The sequence below is a fragment of the Lepidochelys kempii genome, chromosome 2 (assembly GCF_965140265.1).
Source record: "Lepidochelys kempii isolate rLepKem1 chromosome 2, rLepKem1.hap2, whole genome shotgun sequence".
Classification (NCBI taxonomy): domain Eukaryota; kingdom Metazoa; phylum Chordata; order Testudines; family Cheloniidae; genus Lepidochelys; species Lepidochelys kempii.
The window spans coordinates 243,099,421-243,120,410 of record NC_133257.1 but is presented as its reverse complement, the minus strand read 5'-3'; the positions used below and the strand labels follow the sequence as shown (position 1 = coordinate 243,120,410).

General features: G+C 41.0%; 1 protein-coding gene across 4 annotated transcripts in view; it reads right to left on the bottom strand.

Annotated features, from left to right (window-relative positions):
• CCNY (cyclin Y) overlaps positions 1–20,990 on the bottom strand; it is a 227,813-nt gene that overhangs the window by 84,518 nt on the left and 122,305 nt on the right. Inside the window, exon 2 of one of the 4 annotated variants that reach the window (XM_073334458.1) lies at positions 12,377–12,470. The exons of the other annotated variants lie outside the window; for them this stretch is intronic. The gene's annotated coding sequence lies outside the window, so the exon portion shown is untranslated. The remainder of the gene's footprint in view (positions 1–12,376; positions 12,471–20,990) is intronic. 4 annotated transcript variants of the gene reach the window in all.

Here is a 20,990-nt window from a genome sequence, read left to right as displayed (position 1 = left end):
TGCATCTGACTCTGCCTCATTCTTTACTTCAGAAAGACCTAAGTTCTAAAGATCTAAGTTTTAAAACTCATGGTCAGAAAGCATTGGGCAAAATAAAACAAGAAAAAAGGGGAGGTGGTTTTTCTGGCACAGTTTTAAAGACATATCACAATTCCTTAAACTCATTAGCATAGACAGATAGAACACTGGCCCCACAAGAGGATGAAGGACAAGTATCCTAGCAACTAGCTTCTTCTGAGGAACACAGAGCTTTCACTGTGTTGCAAAAGGAAAATCAACACTGTTACCTGGTTTCAAAAACTCTATATATGGCTCTCGGAATAGACAGCAGTGTTAACATCGTATTTAATTTTAGAAAAATAAGACCTTGTTTCTTATTCTTCAGCAAATAAAATTCACCATGTTCCCACTCCCTTAACAATGCTGTGACAATAAAAAAATAACGTTACTGAACATGACCTATAGAAACACGTTTTATATTTGAACAGCTATAAAACACAATGAAATTACTTACCTCCCTCTTGATGCAATGTTCTGCCCATTATTTCATGTTGAATCGTAAGCTGGTGAAGGATAATAGTTACCACCTGTATCGTATCCATAGATATCATTTTACAGACCGAACAACTGAGGCTCGGAACTGGTAAGGTCACACACTCAGGGTAAAACTACACCACGAGTTGGGTGTGATTACCCACAGAGTCGCAGTAGCTCAATGAGAGCTAGCAAGATTATCAACAGTAGTGCAGCCATGGTAGCACAGGCAACGGCAGAACAGCTGAGCAGTGCCAAGTACTCACCACACGTCTGTACCCAGCACACCTCAGCCATGCCTCCACGGCTGCTGCTGGTGCCCATGCCGCCATGGCTACATTGCTATTCAGACTTGTGCTAGCACTCCTCAAGCCAGCATGAGTGTGAGGACACGAGCAGGGGAATCACACTCCTAGCTCACCGTGTAGATACAGCCTCAGTCAATTAGTGTTTGGTTTTTTTAATGAATTTTCACAGTTATTTATGTACTAGGGTTAGAGCAGTGGTTCTCAAACTTTTGTACCGGTGAACGCTTTCACATAGTAAGCCTTTGAGTGCAACCCCCCTTATAAATTAAGAACACTTGTTTATATATTTAACACCATTATAAATGCTGGAGGCAAAGCAGAGTTTGGGGTGGAGGCTGACAGCTCACGACCCCCCATGTAATAACCTCTCGACCCCGAGGGACCACAAGCCCCAGTTTGAGAACCTTTGGGTTAGAGAAAGGTCTGACAGAGGTCTAAGCAAGGTGGAAAGCCAAAAAACACAAGTTCTAATCCCAGATCTCCTACAGATTCTCTCTGACACCTTAGGCAACTCTGTTAACCTCTCTGCCTCAATTTCCACATCTGTAATCTGATATTACTTGTACACCCACCTCCCAGGGGTGATGAGGCATAGTACTTAGAAGATAAAAAGTATTGCATAAGTGCTATGTATTATTGTTAATTTTCATTGAAGTATGTCAAAATGGAAGACAATAATGTACATCAATTAATATTCACACAAATTCAGTGCTGAGCACACAACAGCAGGAATGCCCAAACTACATACCTCATGCAAACATAGGCATGAATTCAGTGCACACTGAAGTCAGCAGAAAGACTCCCACTGACTTCAATGAGCATTGACAGTGCCTTCCTCTTATGCTGCCACACAAGGGAATAAGGAGGCATAAGACCTTTCTCTATCCCCTACCCCACACCCCCTCTACTCTGTGCAGTCTGTGCTTGCTTCTCTAGGTGCATGTGTGAAGCTGGCTCAGAAGAGGTGCTATTTCTCCTGCATGATGGTGAGCAGAGAGGAGTAAGTAGTGGCTGGATTCTTGGTTCCACTTCCCAACATGCCGGCCAGTGCAAGTGAGTTGATACAGGCAAAGTTGCAGACTGGAGATGGAAGTAATCTGCTACTGGTGAAGAGCCACAGATTGCTTGTCCCTTGGATCAAGGGGGAAATCAAGTAGGAATTGAGAGTCTCCTTACATTGATCTAGACATAATCTCAACTTGGTCCTTAATGCCTGAGATATGTCTGTTGTTTTTCTATCTTGCCTTCTTCACTCTGGTGGGCTGCTTATGTTAGTTTAATACTGGTTAGCCATTTAAGGGAATATTCTCATGACAGCAGAAACATAAGGTCAAAGAGTGTTAAATGGGTACACCAAGTGATGATCTCCCTAATCAGTCTCCTGCCATCAAAAGAAACAGAAACCCAAAGATTTTTTAAAAATGAAATCATAGGGAAAAAACAAAAAAACACTCCTAGCTCTTGTAGATCTCCTTCTTGTATTGGGTTATAAAATCTCTATAATTTATGCAAAGAAGTCAGTGCAGAGATACAATCTGCCTATTGAAAAACTGAATGACTCACTCTACTGTGCAGCATTTCTAACTGGAATCTTTCAAAATACCATTTTTGGAGTTGATTTCTAAAATTATGCAATAGCAAATCGAGCTCTGGGAATTAACCCAATCTGTTGAGAAGTTTCCCCAACTTTCAAAGCCCAAATAATCAGATCAAATCATATGCCAGTGTCTAGAACATGTAATTGCAGCAGTTTATAAGTACAGCCATTTCCTAGATTACAATATAAAGGATGGCAATTCAAAAAAAACAAGTTTCAGCCAACATTGCATGTATACGGAACCGATTACCTAGGCATTTAAGGCCACAATCCAGCAAAACACTCAAGCAAATGAGGAATACACTGCCTTTGGAGCCAATGGGACTATTCACATGCTTCAAGTTCAGTACATATTTAAGTGATTTGCTAGATCAGGGTCTTAGTGTTGAACAAAGCAAAGAAGTAGCCAAAGAAACTAGTGCAACTAGTGTTTTCTCTCTACATTCCTCCACGCGACAGGAGAGTACAAATATGTATGTTCAACTTTATTTTTAAAATTCATTAAGTAGGAATGATTCCCGGAGAAAAAAGAAAATGGAAAAGGTGCATCTTAAACTTCATTTCAGACCTAGCCAGGCTTGGGCTTAGTATGGCTCTTCCTACACGAGAGCTAGGGTCCTGCTATTGAGAAGACTCTGGCTCCTGCACTTGAGGGTCTAAAACGAGGTCTCTGCAGCAGCATTGTCCCCACGGAGCATAGATATCTTGGAGAGTTGCAGAAGGTAAGGTGACCTCTGAGGGAGCCAGGCTGCAGTCATTCAAGGGGACTGTAGATTGGAATCAGGTGCAGGAATTCCCTTCTGGAGTGAATTGACAACCAGCAGAATTGATCTTTGTGGAATATAAAGCAGGTTGTAAGTCTTCTGCTTTCTTGTGGAAGCTGTATTTAGTCCATGTTAAGGGAGGTGCAGTCACCTAACTTGAAGGAGGCAAAAGCATGGATCACCATGGCTAGGTTCTCATCTGAGGGAGAATGATGCAAGTTTGTTAGTGAGAGAGGAGGAGAAATTCCTGGTCACTATGACAATGGCACGTCCAGGAGCAGTAATGAGTCCAGTTTGACCACAAGGTTTCAAGCCACTGTGGCAATCTGTAGTCCAATACCACTGATCGTAGTTGAGGTTAAGGTTTTCCCCTCCTTCGACTTTCATTCTGTCTTTTCTAGGTTTAAGCTTGAGAAAACTGCCCATATCTATTTACTGCTCTGTTCCACACACTGGGGCACCTTGGTGATGGTGGAAACTACAGTAAAAGCTTTTTTACCCGACATGTCGGGGGAAGGGGGGGAGGGAAATTCCACTTAAGAGGGAGGAAGAGTTTGGGTGCGGGAGTGGGTGCGGGGTTGTGGCACAGGAGGCGGTACGGGCTCTGGGAGGGAGTTTGGGTGCAGAAGGGGGCTCAGAGCAGGAGGTTGGGGAGCAGGTGGTGTTTCAGGGTGCCGGATCTGGGGGGGCGCTCACTTCCGGTGGCTCCCCTCAATCGGCGACCTGTCCCTGCTGCTCCTAGGTGGAGGGGCAGCAGGTGGCTTGCGCTGCCTCTGCCTAGCCCCAAGCACTGGCTCCGCAGCTCCCACAGGCCATGAACCACATCCAATGGGAGCTGCGGGGGTGGCACCTGTGGACATGGAAATAAATAGTAGGTCTTTTTCCATCTAATTTCTCTGATTCTATGATGAATTCTCATTGGAATATCCCAGTACTGAACTCAAAAGCTTTTCACTTTTAATTAAAAAGAAAAGGGTGCCACAAGTCCTCCTTTTCTTTTTGCGGATGCAGACTAACACAGCTGCTACTCTGAAACCTGTCACTTTTAATTGTAAATGATGATAAAGTTTATAGTCGCATCTACATAAATGATACCATCAGAAAAGAGTAATTTAATTCTTCTCTCTGAGAAAAGAGAAGGAAATAAGTGATTTCTCCATATTAAGTGAAAAATCAGCATGATCCTAGAGACCAACCATTCTGTGCTATGGGAACAGAAGACTCCTCTGGCAGCTTTCCATTAATGCAAGAGCACCTCTCTTTCTCAAACTCCCACATGACAGAGAAAATGCTTGTGTAAAAATGCTAAAAGGTGCCTAATACATAATTAAGGCTGGTTTCAGAGTAACAGCCGTGTTAGTCTGTATTCGCAAAAAGAAAAGGAGTACTTGTGACACCTTAGAGACTAACCAATTTATTTGAGCATAAGCTTTCGTGAGCTACAGCTCACTTCATCGGATGCATACTGTGGAAAGTACAGAAGATCTTTTCATACACACAAACCATGAAAAAAAATGGGTGTTTACCACTACAAAAGGTTTTGTAAAATTGTTTACTAAAATGGGGAGGGAAGAGGGTCCAGCACCCTGCCCCTCCCCCAACTGCAACAGCAGGGACCTGAAGGGTCCCCACTGCCCCTGCAAAGATGGAGCAGGGAAGGGTTCCTGACCACCGCCGGTTGGGGAGCAATAGGGGGACCTTCCAGATGCCACTGAGCAGCTCCGGAGTCCCTCTGCTGTGGCCGGACGCTGGGAGCTGCGGGGGTGGGGCTCGCTGCTCGTGGCCACTGAGTAGCTCCTGTGTCTGGGCTGCTGCAGGGGTCCCCCGCTGCTGGCTTCAGCAGATGTTACTGTTACTAGCGCATGCGGTCAGCAGTTTTTCACATTACAGGGCTAGTCAGCTGGGGGCCCCCAATGTCACGGAGGTTGCTGGAAGTCACGGATTCCGTGACCTCTGTAACATAATCGTAGCCTTATATATAATAAATACATGGATATACCCACCAGTACACAGGAAAAATATTGTTTCCAAGGCTTGTGAGTGTAAGAAGAAAAATGTTGCTTCCACTAAAGGAACTCAAAAATAATGAAATCTGTAACCTCGAGAAAATAAAATACTGGAAGGATGAATACTAATGTAATTGAATGAATCACAACATATACTTTCATGCTATCAGTGTAATATACTCTGTCTTGACTCAATGTCCTGCCTACTATGTACTACCCATCATACTCCTTAATAAAAATATAAATGTCAGTTTGTTTTTAAGTCTAACCCTATTTAATGTACAATAATTAAGGAAAAATGTGAACTAGTGAAGAACAAGAGTCTTGAGCTATCTGTTCCGCATTTGCTACAGAAAGCTAAATCCCCAGTAGAGGTGTTCAAAGGTGAATTGCTAAGATTTTGCTAAAAATTGTAAAACTTGTACTTACAACAAAATCCCAAAACGGGGAGTGGGGGAGTATTTCTTGTTTGAAAATGTAATTAACACTGTATTTTAAGTCAGCTTGAAATGATAATTATTTCATATAGCCCCTAATGATCTGAGCTGCAGGCCTGCCAGTTGGAACAATTTACATCTTAAATATCATGAACACAAGTTTGAAAAAGTCGATCCATTTGAAAGCTTTATTCTAACTCCATCATTCCTCCCCACTTTCTTATTATCCTGTGAGATCCCCCCTTCAATGCAGCTGCAGGGCTAAGGGCAAGATCCAGTGGCTTGAAGTTGAAGCAAGACAGATTCAGACTAGAAATAAGATGAAAATAGTTAAACGGTGAGGGTAATTAATCATTGGAACTTATCAAAGATTGTGGTGGAGTCTCCATGTGTGGCAATTTTTAAATCAAGATTGCAAGTTTTTCTAAAAGATATGCTTGAGTTCAAATAGGAATTAATTCAAGGAAGTCCACAGCCTGTGTCTCGCAACAGCCTAGACTAGATGATCCCAGTGACTCCTACGGGCCTTGTAATCGACGAATCTTGCAACTGAATTTGGATTGGTGAACTGCATGGAGGCAGATTCAGGATAGGAATTTAATGGTCTATCCACCCCTTAAACTATTTTTCTTTTAATAGGATTGCATCAGTTGTGTATATACTTTATAAAGCATTTGTATGTCACTGCATTTACAAGGGTCTTTACAGAACAGGTTTCCCAACCTGAAGAGTTTATAATTTAAAGGCAACAACAGAAAATAGCTCAGAAGAGGGAGGGACTGGAAGTGATGAGAAGGAAGGACAGAAAGAAGGTGTGATTTTATGAAGAGGTGTATTTTAAGGAGAGACGTGAATTACATGAAGCACAGTGCCCTCTCATTTAAAATAATAATCTAAAGACACAAAATAAACTTGCAGTTACAATCATATCCTGACAGACTTAAAACGATCAGTTGTTGCTACACCAAATTATTTCACCTGCCAGTCAATGTTTTAATACCTTAAATGCCAGATACCAAAAGAGGTTTTAAACTACAGACTCCATGAACAATGCTGGCTGTAACCTAGCCAACAATGCTACACATTTAACCCACAAAAGGATGTCAGACTGCCTCAGCACATTTCTAGTTCAGATACATAGTGCAAGCACATCCAACTGTGAGGGGATTTAATACCCCTCTGGATCTTACTAGGACTAAGGACACTGAGGGTGTCACATCCCAGCACCCCCATGAAATTTGGGATTCCCCAACACCTCACTCTCTCATGCTTGTTCAAAGGGACCTGGGAGGTCCAGGCTGCTCAATCAGATCCACATGCTTTCTATACCAGGCAAAAAAGGGGGAGCAAGAGTGGGGAAGAGGCTGTGCTGACTAAGGGATCAAAATCTCAGTGAAAGAAAATCTCGGTTCATATTTTTTGTTCTTGGAAGTAGCAAGTATGGACTGGGGAGATCCCACTTTGTGGCGACTACATATCTGGTAGTCATATAGAAGGTAGTGATTTCAATATGCTCAAATGCAGAGCCATGTGCAAATTTTAGTTATTGTGAATTTCTGACTGAATCACTAACACTCTACCCACTCATCAATTTCCACTGAGACTTATTCTGGCACTCCAAACCTGGGAGCGGCTTCAACAAGCACAAAGTTTTATACAGTTATTTTTAAATTCAACTCCTATAGAAATGTTTTCTTCTTCCCCCAAACATGGAATTCTTCCCAAAATTACGTTGGCCCAATGCCCAGGAAAAGTAATGTTCAGTCCTGGATCAGTAATTATTTCTAGGCAGATATCTTGCAACTCTGCAGATCTAAATAGGAGCTTTATAGCAATGGTATGGGGATATTTTCAGTTTCCTATTCATTCACTCATCCATCCATGTCCCTCTTCTCCTTTTACTCTCACACCCAGTTCTTTCCTCTAGCTCTCAAAATCTTGACATTGACCGAGCCACTCATGAGTAATGTGACCATTCTAAACTCCTACTGATAAAATGTCTATACACCACGCCATTATGTATTCTGTATCTGACAAGTAATTTACAGAAAAAACTATTGTAGATATAATTGAGGGTGGGTTTTTTTGTTTTTTTTTTAAGAAATGCTCTTGGTACTAATTTTGAAAACAAAAAATGCCTTTAAAGCCATGTGACTTTGTTATGCTGAGCCCCAATGTGCCTCTATAAGCAAATGAAAATAGTTTTCAATCCATAAACATGCAGAAATGTAGTCTGTCTTCAGATAGTCCAGGGTTAAGTGAAAGCAATCAGTCCTGCCGGGATCTGAGAATCTCCCCTTTCCAATGGTACTTGCTCTGCAGGGCCATGTGATAACAGACTTAAAAGTTTCAACATTTTTATATATTACACACAAATTATATTAAAAGAACTTTCTTAAGGTTGCAAAGTCAAGCACTCAGAATTTAAGAAATGCCATAATTACGGTTGCCTGTGCAATCTTAGAATCATAGAATCAGAACAGGAAGGGACCTCGAGAGGTCATCTAGTCCAGTCCCCTGCACTCAAGGCAGGACTAAATATTATCTAGACCAGGGGTAGGCAAACTTCAGCCTGTGGGCCAGATCTGGCCCCTCAGGGCTTTGGGTCTGGCCCACAGGATTGCCTCCCCATTGGTGCTGCAGGCCCCGCACCACTCTCAGAACCAGCTGGGGCCCCGGGGGGGGAGGGGGGGAGGAGGCACCGCAGAGGGCTCCATGCTTTGCCCTTGCCTCCAGGCATCATCCCCCCTCCCCCGCCATTGGCCGGGAACGGGGAACCACGGCCAATGGCAGCTTCGGGGGAAGTACCTGGAGACGAGGCAAGGGCAGCATGCAGAGCCCTGTGGCCCACCCCTGCCCCAGGGGCTGCGAAGGGATGTGGTGCTGGCCGCTTCCTGGAGCGGAGCGGAGCGGCGCGGCACGGCACACCATGGGGCCAGGGCAGGCAGCCAGGGAGCCTGCCCTGGCCCCAGTGTGCGCTGCTGCCACCCTGGAGCTACTTTAGGTAAGCGGCGCTGGGCCGGAGCCTGCACCCCGAATCCCTCCTGCACCCCGGCCCCCAACTCCCTGCCCTAAGCCCCCTGCAGCCCCCTGCACCCCTTCTGCACCCCAACCCTCTGCCCTGAGCTCCCTCCCACAATCTGTATCCCTCCTGCACCCCTGCCCTGAGCCCCCTCCTGCACTCTGCACCCCTCCTGCACCCCAACCCCCTTCCCCAAGCCCCCTCATACACCCCGCACCCCTCCTCTGCCCCAATCCCTTGCCCTGAGCCCATCCCTGCACACCGCCCCCTCTCCTGCACCCCAACCCCCTGCCCCGGCCCTGCATACAATTTCCCCACCCAGATGTGGCCCTCGGCCGAAGTTTGCCCACCCCTGATCTAGATCATCCCTGAGAGGTGTTTGTCCAACCTGCTCTTAAAGTCCCCAATGAGGGAGATTCCACAACCTCCCTAGGCAATTTATTCCAGTGCTTAACATTTTTCCTAATGTCCGACCTAAACCATCCTTGCAGCAATGTAAGCCCATGGCTTCTTGTCCTGTCCTCAGAGGTTAAGAACAACAATTTTGTAGGATTGCTCCGCATGCTCCTCCTTGTAACCACCTTTTATGTATTCTCAGTCTTCTCTTCCCCAGACTAAACAAACCCAATTGTTTCAATCTTCCCTCATAGGTCATGTTTTCTAGACCTTTCATCATTTTTGTTGCTCTTCTCTGGACTTTCTCCAATTTCTCCACCTTTCCTGAAATGTGATGCCCAGAACTGGACATAATACTCCAGTTGAGGTCTAATCAGCACAGAGTAGAGAAGAAGAATTACTTCTCGTGTCTTGCTTACAACACTCCTGCTAATACATCCCAGAATGATGTTTGCTTTTTTTCCAACAGTGTTACACTGTTGACTCATATTTAGCTTGTGATCCATTATAACCCCCAGATCCCTTTCCGCAGTACTCCTTCCTAGGCAGTCATTTCCCATTTTGTATGTGTGCAACTGATTGTTCCATCCTAAGTGGATTACTTTGTATTTGTCCTTCTTGAATTTCATCCTATTTACTTCAGACTGTTTCTCCAGTTTATTTTGAATTTTAATCCTATCCTCGAAAGCACTTGCAATCCCTCCCAGCTTGGTATCGTTCACCAACTTTGTAAGTGTACTCTCTATGCCATTATCTAAATCATTGATGAAGATATTGAACAGAACCAGATCCAGAACCGATCCCTGCAGGAACCAACTCATTATGCCCTTCCAGCCTGACTGTGAACCACTGATGATTACTCTCTGGGAATGATTTTCCAACTAGTTATGCACCCACCTTATAGTAGTTCCATCTAGGCTGTATTTCCCAAGTTTATTTATGAGAAAGTCATGTAAGACAGTATCAAAAGCCTTACTACAGTCAAGATATACCATATCTACCGCTTCCCCCCATCCACACGGCTTGTTACCCTGTCAAAGAAAGCTATCAGTTTGGTTTGACACAATATGATCTTGACAAATCCATGCTGACTGTTACTTCTTCACCTCATTATCTTCTAGGTGTCTGCAAATTGATTTCTTAATTATTTGCTCCATTATCTTTCCGGGTACAGAAGTTAAGCTACCGTGTCTGTAATTCCCCGGGTTGTTTTTATAGATGGGCACTATATTTGCCCTTTTCCAGTCTTCAGGAATGTCTCCCATCTTCCATAACTTTTCAAAGATAATTGCTAATAGTGCAGATATCTCCTCAGTCAGCTCCTTGAGTATTCTAGGATGCATTTCATCAGGCCCTGGTGATTTGAAGATATCTAACTTGTCTAAGTAATTTTTGACTTGTTCTTTTCCTATTTTAGGCTCTGATCCTACCTCATTTTCACTGGCATTCACTATGTTAGATGTCCAATAGCCACCAACCTTCTTGGTGAAAACCGAAACTAAAGTCATGTAAGCACCTCTGCCATTTCCACATTTTCTGTTATTGTCTTTCCCCCCTCATTGAGTAATGGGCCTACTCTGTCCTTGGTCTTCCTCTTGCTTCTAATGTATTTGTAGAATGTTTTCTTGTTAACCTTTATGTCCTTACCCAGTTTGACCTTGTTTTGTGCCTTGGCCTTTTTAATTTTGTCCCTACATACTTGTGTTATTTGTTTATATTCATCCTTTGTAATTTGATCAAGTTTCCACTTTTTGTAGGACTTTTTTTTTTTTTTTTTTTTTTTGAGTTTTAAATCATTGAAGATCTCCTGGTTAAGCCAGGGCGGTCTCTTGCCATACTTCCTATCTTTCCTACGCAGTGAGATAATTTCCTCTTGTGCCCTTAATAATGTCTGTTTGAAAAACTGCCAAATGTCTTCAATTGTTTTTCCCCTTACACTTGCTTCCCATGGGATTTTACCTACTAGCTCCCTGAGTTTGCTAAAGTCTGCCTTCTTGAAATCCATTGTCTTTATTGTGCTGTTCTCCTTCCTACCATTCCTTAGAATCATGAACATTTCAAGATCACTTTCACTCAAGTTGCCTTCCACTTTCAAATTCTCAACCAGTTCCTCCTTATTTGTCAAAATCAAATCTAGAACAGCCTCCCCCTAGTAGCTGTCTCCACCTTCTGAAATAAAAAATTGTTTCCAATACATTCCAAGAACTTGTTGGATAATCTGTGCCCTGCTGTGTTATTTTCCCAACAGATGTCTGGGTAGCTGAAGTCTCACATCACCACCAAGTCCTGTGCTTTGGATGATTTTGTTAGTTGTTTAAAAAAAGCCTCATCCACCTCTTCTTCCTGGTTAGGTGGTCTGTAGTAGACCCCCCCACCATGACATCATCCTTGGTTTTTACCTCCTTATCTTTACCCAGAGACTTTCAACAAGTCTGTCTCCTATTTCCATCTCAACCTCAGTCCAAGTGTATACATTATTAATATATAAGACTTGATACAATCTTTAATTATATGACCAAACAATTTTTTTTTTGCACAGGACCCCTACCTCATTCAGTGCACAGTTTGGATGATGCTCACTTAATGAGCAGCTATTCAATATTTTGAGTCCTTTACTGTTCAATGTCTGACCTCCATGCTTTACTTACTGCACACTGTTCAGACCCTGCTCTATAGATAGAATTATTAATTTCCTCAGGATCTTTTATATGGCACTCATCACGATAGTATCTGAGTGTTTCACAAACATTAATTTATTTTCTTAACTCCCCTGTGAGGTGTGTGGACTGAGGTACAGAGATTAGGGACAAAAAGTATCCATTAATTCTGGGTAATACTGAGGACCTGATTTTTCAGAGTACTAAGTATTATACAGCACTTTATATGTTCAAAGCACAGAGCCCATTGGCTTCAATTGCAAGGACAAGAACTCAGCTCTTCTGAAAAAACAGACCCTAGGCACCCAGAAAGTCAGGAACCCAGAAAATGGAAAACACACAATTAGTGACACAAGTTTGGGTTAAGTGACTTGATTAGCATCACACAGGAACTCTGTGGCAGAGGCAGTGATAGAATCCAATTATCCACGGCAACATGCCACGGCCTTAAGCATGAGACTATCTTTTCTCTTTCTGCAATTCACTGCCTCTGCAGTTTCCACAGTATGCATCCGATGAAGTGAGCTGTAGCTCACGAAAGCCTATGCTCAAATAAATTGGCTAGTCTCTAAGGTGCCACAAGTACTCCTTTTCTTTTTGCGAATACAGACTAACATGGCTGTTACTCTGAAACCTGTCGTCATTTGCTACACACCTTCTAACTTCTGCAGTGATTGAGACGGGGTCCTCCTTTGCTACAATTCATCCCCAGAGCAGGTCCACTCTCTGTACGGAATGAGACAGGGGTCCTGTCACGGGGAAAAAAAATCAGAGTGACACCTTGTAATTAAAGACTATCATAATGCATATGCACAAGAGGGCTGAATTAATGTTGCAGACGTTCTGTTCAAAACTTAAAAAAAAACAACTGACAGCTGTCAGTGGTTTTCTTGCGCATTGATTCTTTATCTCCCAAAATAGTATCTGTACAATCTAGTATTCTACATGCTGCTCTGATATAAATATTGATTATAAAGGTTCAAAATATTTGTAAACTTCTCATGTCCTATTTATTGTTTATTACTAAATGAACATGCCACTTACAATAGTCTGAAGGGCTTTACATGCACTGTGACCTACATTTCAAAACAAGAACTGGTTTTTGAGGAACTGTAGTTTAAATGCTAAGATCCACTCCCATGAATTTTTCAAAGGTATAATCTCATTTAGTAGCATTATTCCTGGTTTACATCAGACTAAGTGTCAATTCAGGCCTAGAATTCCTTACAAAATTTCTGTCTGCTGGGTCCACTCAGCACTTGATCAAGATATAAGTGTGCCTTGAAATTGGAAAGAAACTAGCAAACACGCTTCGGATGGATTAACTAGTGCATGCAGGGTAGTGTGGTCTGCTATATAGTGAGAAAATGTTCTCATTTAGCTGAGAGCAATAAACTAGGCAATATAAATTAGTGATTTAATATTTTCAGACAACTGTGAGAATCTGGAGGCAACGGCCTTAAAGCTTTGAAATTAAAGAACGGCCTGTAACACAGAAAGAAAAGGAGTACGTGTGGCACCTTAGAGACTAACAAATTTATTTGAGCATAAGCTTTCGTGAGCTACAGCTCACTTCATCGGATGCATCTAAGTCTCTAAGGTGTCACAAGTACTCCTTTTCTTTTTGCGGATACAGACTAACATGGCTGCTACTCTGAAACCTGTAATACAGAGGTTTTCATGAAAGATTATGCTCCTGACCCAGAGATCTGGAAAATCAAATCCAGAGAACAGATATGGCACTGTTCTTCTGATCCTGTCCATACTATTTCATGTAGTATAGATACCGAATAGTCTTTGCTTTTATAATACAATTAATATTTAAGTCATAAATGAAAAGGATCCAGAATTTAATTGAGGTAAAAAAACAAATCGATATTTTGTGGAAAGGATTTTTTATAATTTTTTCTTGTTTTCATAACAGCTCAAATTTGGCAGTGAGAGTGCTCCAACGTGCAATGACTGGAAAGGCCAAAAAACCTAGAGCTGTCAATTAATCACAATGAACTCACGCGATTAACTCAAAAAAATTTATCGCAATTAATCGCAGATTTAATCGCACTGTTAAATAATAGAATACCAATTGAAATTTATTAAATATTTTGGATGCTTTTCTACATTTTCAAATATATTGATTTCAATTACAACACAAATACAAAGTGTACTGTACGCACTTTATTTTATTTTATTTTTATTACAAATATTTGCACTGTAAAAACAACAAAAGAAATAGTACTTTTCAATTCACCTCATACAAGTAAAGTAGTTTAATCTATCGTGAAAGCGCAATTTACAAATGTAGATTTTTTCTCTTACACAACTGCACTCAAAACCACAACAATTTAAAACTTTAGAGCCTGCAAGTCCACTCAGTCCTACTTCTTGTTCAGACAATCGCTAAGAGAAACAAGTTCGTTTACATTTACGGAAGATAATGCTGCCTGCTTTTTATTTACAATGCCACCTGACAGTGAGAACAGACGTTCACATGGCACTTTTGTAGTCAGCATTGCAAGGTATTTACACGCCAGATATGCTAAATATTCACATGCCCCTTCATCCTTTGGCCACCATTCCAGAGTACATGCTTCCATGCTGATGACACTTGTTAAAAAAAATAATGCGTAAATTAAATTTGTGACTGAACTCCTTGGGGGAGAATTGTATATCTCCTGCTCTGTGTTTTACCCGCATTCTGCCATATATTTCCATGTTATAGCAGTCTCGGATGATGACCCAGCTTGTTGTTCGTTTTAAGAATGCTTTAACTGAAGATTTAACAAAATGCAAAGAACGTACCAATGTAAGATTTCTAAAGATAGTTACAGCACTCGACCCAAGATTTAAGAATCTGAAGTGCCTTCCAAAATCTGATCGGGACAGGATGCGGAGCATGCTTTCAGAAGTCTTAAAAGAGCAACACTCCAATGCGAAAGCTACAGAACCCAAATTACCAAAAAAGAAAATCAACCTTCTGCTCATGGCGTCTGACTCAGATGATGAAAATAAACATGCATTGGTCTGCACTGCTTTAGATTGTTATCCAGCAGAACCCATCATCAGCATGGGCACACATCCTCTGGAATGGCAGTTGAAGATGAAGGAACATATGAATCTTTAGGTTTCAGAGTTGCAGCCATGTTAGTCTGTATCCGCAAAAAGAAAAGGAGTATTTGTGGCACCTTAGAGACTAACAAATTTATTTGAGCACATCTAGCACTTAAATATCTTGCAATGCTGGTTACAACAGTGCCATGCGAACACCTGTTCTCACTTTCAGGTACATTATAAAGAAGAAGCAGGCAGCATTATCTCCTGCAAATGTAAACAAACTTGTTTGGCTGAACAAGAAGTAGGACTGAGTGGGCTCTAAAAAGTTTTACATTGTTTTATTTTTGAATGCAGGTTTTTTTGTACATAATTCTACATTTGTAAGTTCAACTTTTGTGATAAAGAGATTGCACTACAGTACTTGTATTAGGTGAATTGAAAAATACTATTTTTTATTTTTACCATGCCAATATTTATAATAAAAAATAAATATAAAGGGAGAACTGTACACTTTGTATTCTGTATCGTAACTGAAATCAATATATTTGAAAATGTGGAGAACATCCAAAAATATTTGTATAAATAGTATTCTATTATTGTTTAACAGCACGATTAATCGCGATTAATTTTTTTAATCACTTGACAGTCCTAAAAAAACCTAACGTATTTCCTTTAGATTTTGTACTAGGAAGTCTGACAAATGGTGCTGTGCATATGAACAGTATGTGCACCTCTCTGTGGGCCTGACCTTACTCCCACTGAAGTCAACTGTAAAAGTTTTGCTCCTTACTTCAATGGAAGAAGGTTTAGAAACTGACAGAAGGTGGTCTTTTCTTTGAAAAGGATTACAGATAAAGTTCTTCACAGCAATACATGGCATATTTCACTGTCACAGATCAGGGTGAGCTGTACCTCTGACACCTCTCTGGCCTCCCCCCCACATGTTAGACCCCATGCCTGCATCTCTCCCAGAGTGCAGTCCCACAATTCTCCCACTCCTAGACCTGGTTCCTGGCACAGTACCCTGCGAATTGCCCAGGATTACTCCCAACAGGTCCACTGGGTTTGGGTACCTGCAGTTATTTCCTGTCGGAGCACATGACCAGTGATGAATACAGTGACCCAAAACAGCCTTCTTAAAACAAGTATTGTTTAATCTTAACAGTAAGAATAGCAAAGCAGAAGAGAAAAAAGAGGAGTTGTTTTTTAAACAGAGCTTACACACCTCTATCTAACCTAAAGTATGACCATCCCAAAACATTAGCGATCTATGATCGCAACAAAAATGATTAGGGGTCTGGAACACATGAGTTATGAGGAGAGGCTGAGGGAGCTGGGATTGTTTAGCCTGCCGAAGAGAAGAATGAGGGGGGATTTGATAGCTGCTTTCAACTACCTGAAAGGGGGTTCCAAAGAGGATGGCTCTAGACTGTTCTCAATGGTAGCAGATGACAGAACGAGGAGTAATGGTCTCAAGTTGCAGTGGGGGAGGTTTAGATTGGATATTAGGAAAAACTTTTTCACTAAGAGGGTGGTGAAACACTGGAATGCGTTACCTAGGGAGGTGGTAGAATCTCCTTCCTTAGGAGTTTTTAAGGTCAGGCTTGACAAAGCCCTGGCTGGGATGATTTAACTGGGAATTGGTCCTGCTTCGAGCAGGGGGTTGGACTAGATGACCTTCTGGGGTCCCTTCCAACCCTGATATTCTATGATCCTATGATTCTATGCACAATAAGTTTCCTCAAAACCCCCTAACATCTGAAGGTCATTTTCTCCACTTTATCCAGCTGTGTCCTTCCTCAAAGGCATGTGTCTAATTAAACCCTCCTGAAGCTTTTGATTCTCCCAGCTCTCACAGGGACTGAGTCACTTTTGGGTAAAACTTGTCTCCAGGCCCAGCTGGGGACTGAGTAAAGGCATCAAAGTGAATTGCTTTGCATTGTTCCTCAAGTGTTTGCAGAGAGGGGAATATCAGGATTCATCTCCCCTTTCTTGGGTGCATTTCCTGAAAAACCTGCTAGTGAATTAATAGGCATATAATAACCACCACACCAACAGTCAAAATACAGTATTCATAAATTATTATGGGTAGCTACATGTTCTCACATCCATACCATGGGCTGCTGAACCAGAGAGTATATTTAGAGACTATGCCGGTGTATACTGCAAATTGGTTGTAGGCAAAATTAGTGACAAACCATCTTGTACTATAATATTTTTAGAAAAACATTTTAACAATCATCACCAATGACCCTTATGCTTATTTTTAAGCATAAATTTGATCTAGTTGGTATTAGTGAAACCAGGTGGAATGATTCCCACAATTAGAATGTTAAAAATCAATGGTCCTAATCTATTTAGGAACGATCGAGTGAGCAAAAGGACAGAGGAAGTTGCACTCTGTCAAAATTGGCATTACCTATTTCTGAGTCACTTATAACTTACAAGAAAAATATCTTGAATGCTTATGGATCAGTGTCTTACTAGATAAAAAGCACAAGATGAGGTATTAGTTGGTGTCTGCCACAGATCACCAAATCACTAAGGAACAGGACTGACCACTTCTTTACGCACCTATCTTTAATGTGTAGGGGAAAAAAGCAGTGTGATCAGTGGGGACGTCAATGTGGGTGACATATGCTGAAGGTCTCATGCTGCCAGTACCTGGAATTTCTAAATATTACAGATGAAAGTTTCCAAACTCAAAAAATGTTGCGTCCAACATGGGAAAATTCTACATTAAACCTTGTCTTGACAGATAAAGAGGAACTGATCAGAAAATTGAAAATTAATGGTAACTTAGTTACAAGTGATTATGACTTCATCACACTTATAATGTGTAAGCAGAATAAAGTCCAGACCAGTGATATATATACTTGGTGTTTTAAAAGGGCCAGTTTTGCAATGCTGAATACAATGAGCCAAATCAACTGGGAGGACCAATTTAATCAGAAATTTGTGAATGATATTTGGGAATTGTTTAACAACACTTTACTAGATACCCAGACAGCCATAATCAAAGAAGAAAACATACAGGTTAAAAAATGACCTGGTTTAGAAGGGAAGTGAAAGCAGCTATAAAAAATAATATATAACAAACTGAAGAAAGGAGAAGTTGTTAGTAATGAATATAAATCAGAAGTTAGGAATTGCAGAAAACTGATAAAGGAAGCAAAGTAATATGAGGAGAAATCTATGGCCAGCAGGACAAGAAGAAGTGTATTAGGAAGTAAAAGAATCTTAACAATGGTTTTGACCCATTACTGTATGGAAATGGTAGAATTTTAAATAATACAGAAAAGGCAGAAGTGTTCAATATATATTTCGATTGTGTATTTTGGGGAAAAATGAGAGAGTCATATCATATAACACACTTTCTATTTCACAAGTATCTCAGGAGGAGTAAACAGCAACTACTAATGTTAGACATTTTTAAAACAGATCTTGCATCCAAGAGTTTTAAAAGAGCCAGCTGAGAAGCACACTAGACCATTATTGCCGATTTTTAATATGTTTGGAACACTGGAGAAGTTCCAAAAGATTGGAGGAAAGCTAAGGTTGTACCAATATTTTAAAAGTGTAAACAGGATGAACAAGGAATTATAGGCATATCAGTCTGAAATTAATTCCTGGCAAGATAATGGAACAGCTGATTCAGGGCTTGTTTAATTAAGAATGAGAGAAGAGTGATATAAATAATGCCAATCTATATGGGTTTATGGAAAATAAATCCTGTCAAATTAACTTGCTATGTTTTTGTAATGAGATTACTAGTTTGGTTGATAAAGGTAAAAGTGTTGATATAATATACTTTGACTCAGTACTGCATAACATTTTGATTAAAAACTATAAAGATAGGAAATTAATATGGCACACATTAATGGATTAAAAGATGGCTAACTGAAAGGTCTCAAAATGTAATTATAAATAGGGAATCATCATCAAGCAGGTATGTTTCTGGTGAGGTCCCCCTGTGGACCTGGTGCTACCTAACATTTTGATTAATGACCTAGGAAAAAACAAATCGCTGATAAAGTTTGCAGATAACATAAAAAATGGGAGTGTGGTAAATAATAAAGAAGATGGGTCACTGATACAGAGCAATCTGGATCAGTTGATAAGCTGGGCGCAAGCAAACTATTCATTTTAATATGGCTAAATGTAAATGTATATATCTGGGAACAAAGAATGTAGGCCATACTTCCAGAATGACAGGTTTCAGAATAGCAGCCGTGTTAGTCTGTACTCGCAAAAAGAGAAGGAGTACTTGTGGCACCTTAGAGACTAACCAATTTATTTGAGCATAAGCTTTCGTGAGCTACAGCTCACTTCATCGGATGCATAAAAGTGGAAAATGCAGTGAGGATGTTTTTATACACACAGACCATGAAAAAATGGGTGTTTATCACTTCAAAAGGTTTTCTCTCCCCCCACCACACTCTCCTGCTGGTAATAGCTTATCTAAAGTGATCACTCTCCTTCCAGAATGGGGAACTCTATCCTGGGAAGCAGTGACTCTGAAAAAGATTTGGGGGTCGAGGTGGATAATCAGTTGAATTTTGAGCTCCCAGTGCAACACTGTGACCACAAGGGTTAACGTGATCCTCGGATGCATAAACAGGGGAATAGAGTAGGAGAAGAGAGGTTATTTTACCTCTATATTTTTCACGCAATGTGGAGTTCAATTTCCTTCAGCTATTTTTCTTTCAATATCGATGCTTAAATGCTTTTATATTATTTATAAAGATGATCACAAAGAAAATATTCACTAAGAATATATCTATGCAAGCAAATTCAGACCTGTACTTCTCCAATGATGCAATGATCCAATGTTGATAGTAACAACAGAGAAATGGTAGTTAGACAACACACTGGTTAAAATTACCTGCTTCTGGAAAACTGCCTGCCCCTGACAGTAGAAAATTAAGTATCTAAAAAGTGCAAGTTTGGGCAAGATCAAAGATATAAATCGCTAACCAAAACCAGAAATACTCATATGCTAACAGCCTAATTATTAACAGAAAATATATGAGGTTCATTGATGATAGATGTTGATGTGTTCTCTTATTTTGTTATGTTTCCATTGCTCTACCTATAGGAGAGAGTCCAATAAAAGTTACAGAAATTACACTGAAAAAGAGAATTTATAATATAGTACCCACTTAATCAGAATGGCTGCTTCATCCACTCTCCTCCAAGAGAACCAATTTACTCTAACGACAGTGAACAGCAGCCAGAGTCACAGCAGTGCTTCCACCTAATAGGAATGCGTTTAGCAAGCATCAACGGGTCAAGTGATGTTTAACCAGGTACTAAATGGATGTGAAATTCTCCTGTCTGAGCACCTTTAAATACAGAAATTGCCCCATAAAGATAAAATGCAGTAACACACTTTTATTCAAGACAGAACGTTATCATTTTAGGTCTTCTCAGACTTTTTCCTTTAAATCAGGACTGGCAGTTAATTAGCACAAGAAAGTCCACTGGAGTGTTCCAGTGTACACACTACTGGACATGTATTGGTGCTTTCAATCTTCTTAAATGGAGTAACTGCAACTTCATGCATTTACACACAAAAACTTGTAAGTTTTGTTCCATGATGTGGGGATTCAGGCGTTCCTAGCATGTATCCCATTATCGACAATGGGTGCCAGGTAGTTAGCTGAACTTCAAATCAACTTCTCAAAACCCCAATAAGTTGTGATCCCAAAACCAACACTCATAAGGCAGAGTAGGAGGGCCAATGATTACAATCCTAGATACTGACAGCTCTACTCCCTTCCAGGGTCACTGGAATACCTGGTCTAATCAAGCACAAAGCAGGAGGACTCCTTTATTCACGGGGTCAGAAGGGACCACTGTGATCATCTTGTCTGAACTGCATATTCACCACACCCATCACTGAAATAGACCCTATCCTTTGGCTAAGTTACTGAAGTCCTCAAATCATGGTTTAAAGACTTCAAGTTACAAAGAATTCACCATTTACATTAGATTAAACCTGCAAGTGATTCATGCCCCAGGCTGCAGAGGAAGGTTAAAAACCACCAGGGTCTCTGCCAATCTGATCTGGGGGGAAATTCCTTCCCAACCCCAAATATGGCAATCAGTTAGACCCTTAGTATGTGGACAAGACCCACCAGACAGATAACTGGGAAAGAATTCTCTGTAGTAACTCAGAGCCCTCCCCATCTAGTGTCCTGTCTCCAGCCGTTAGG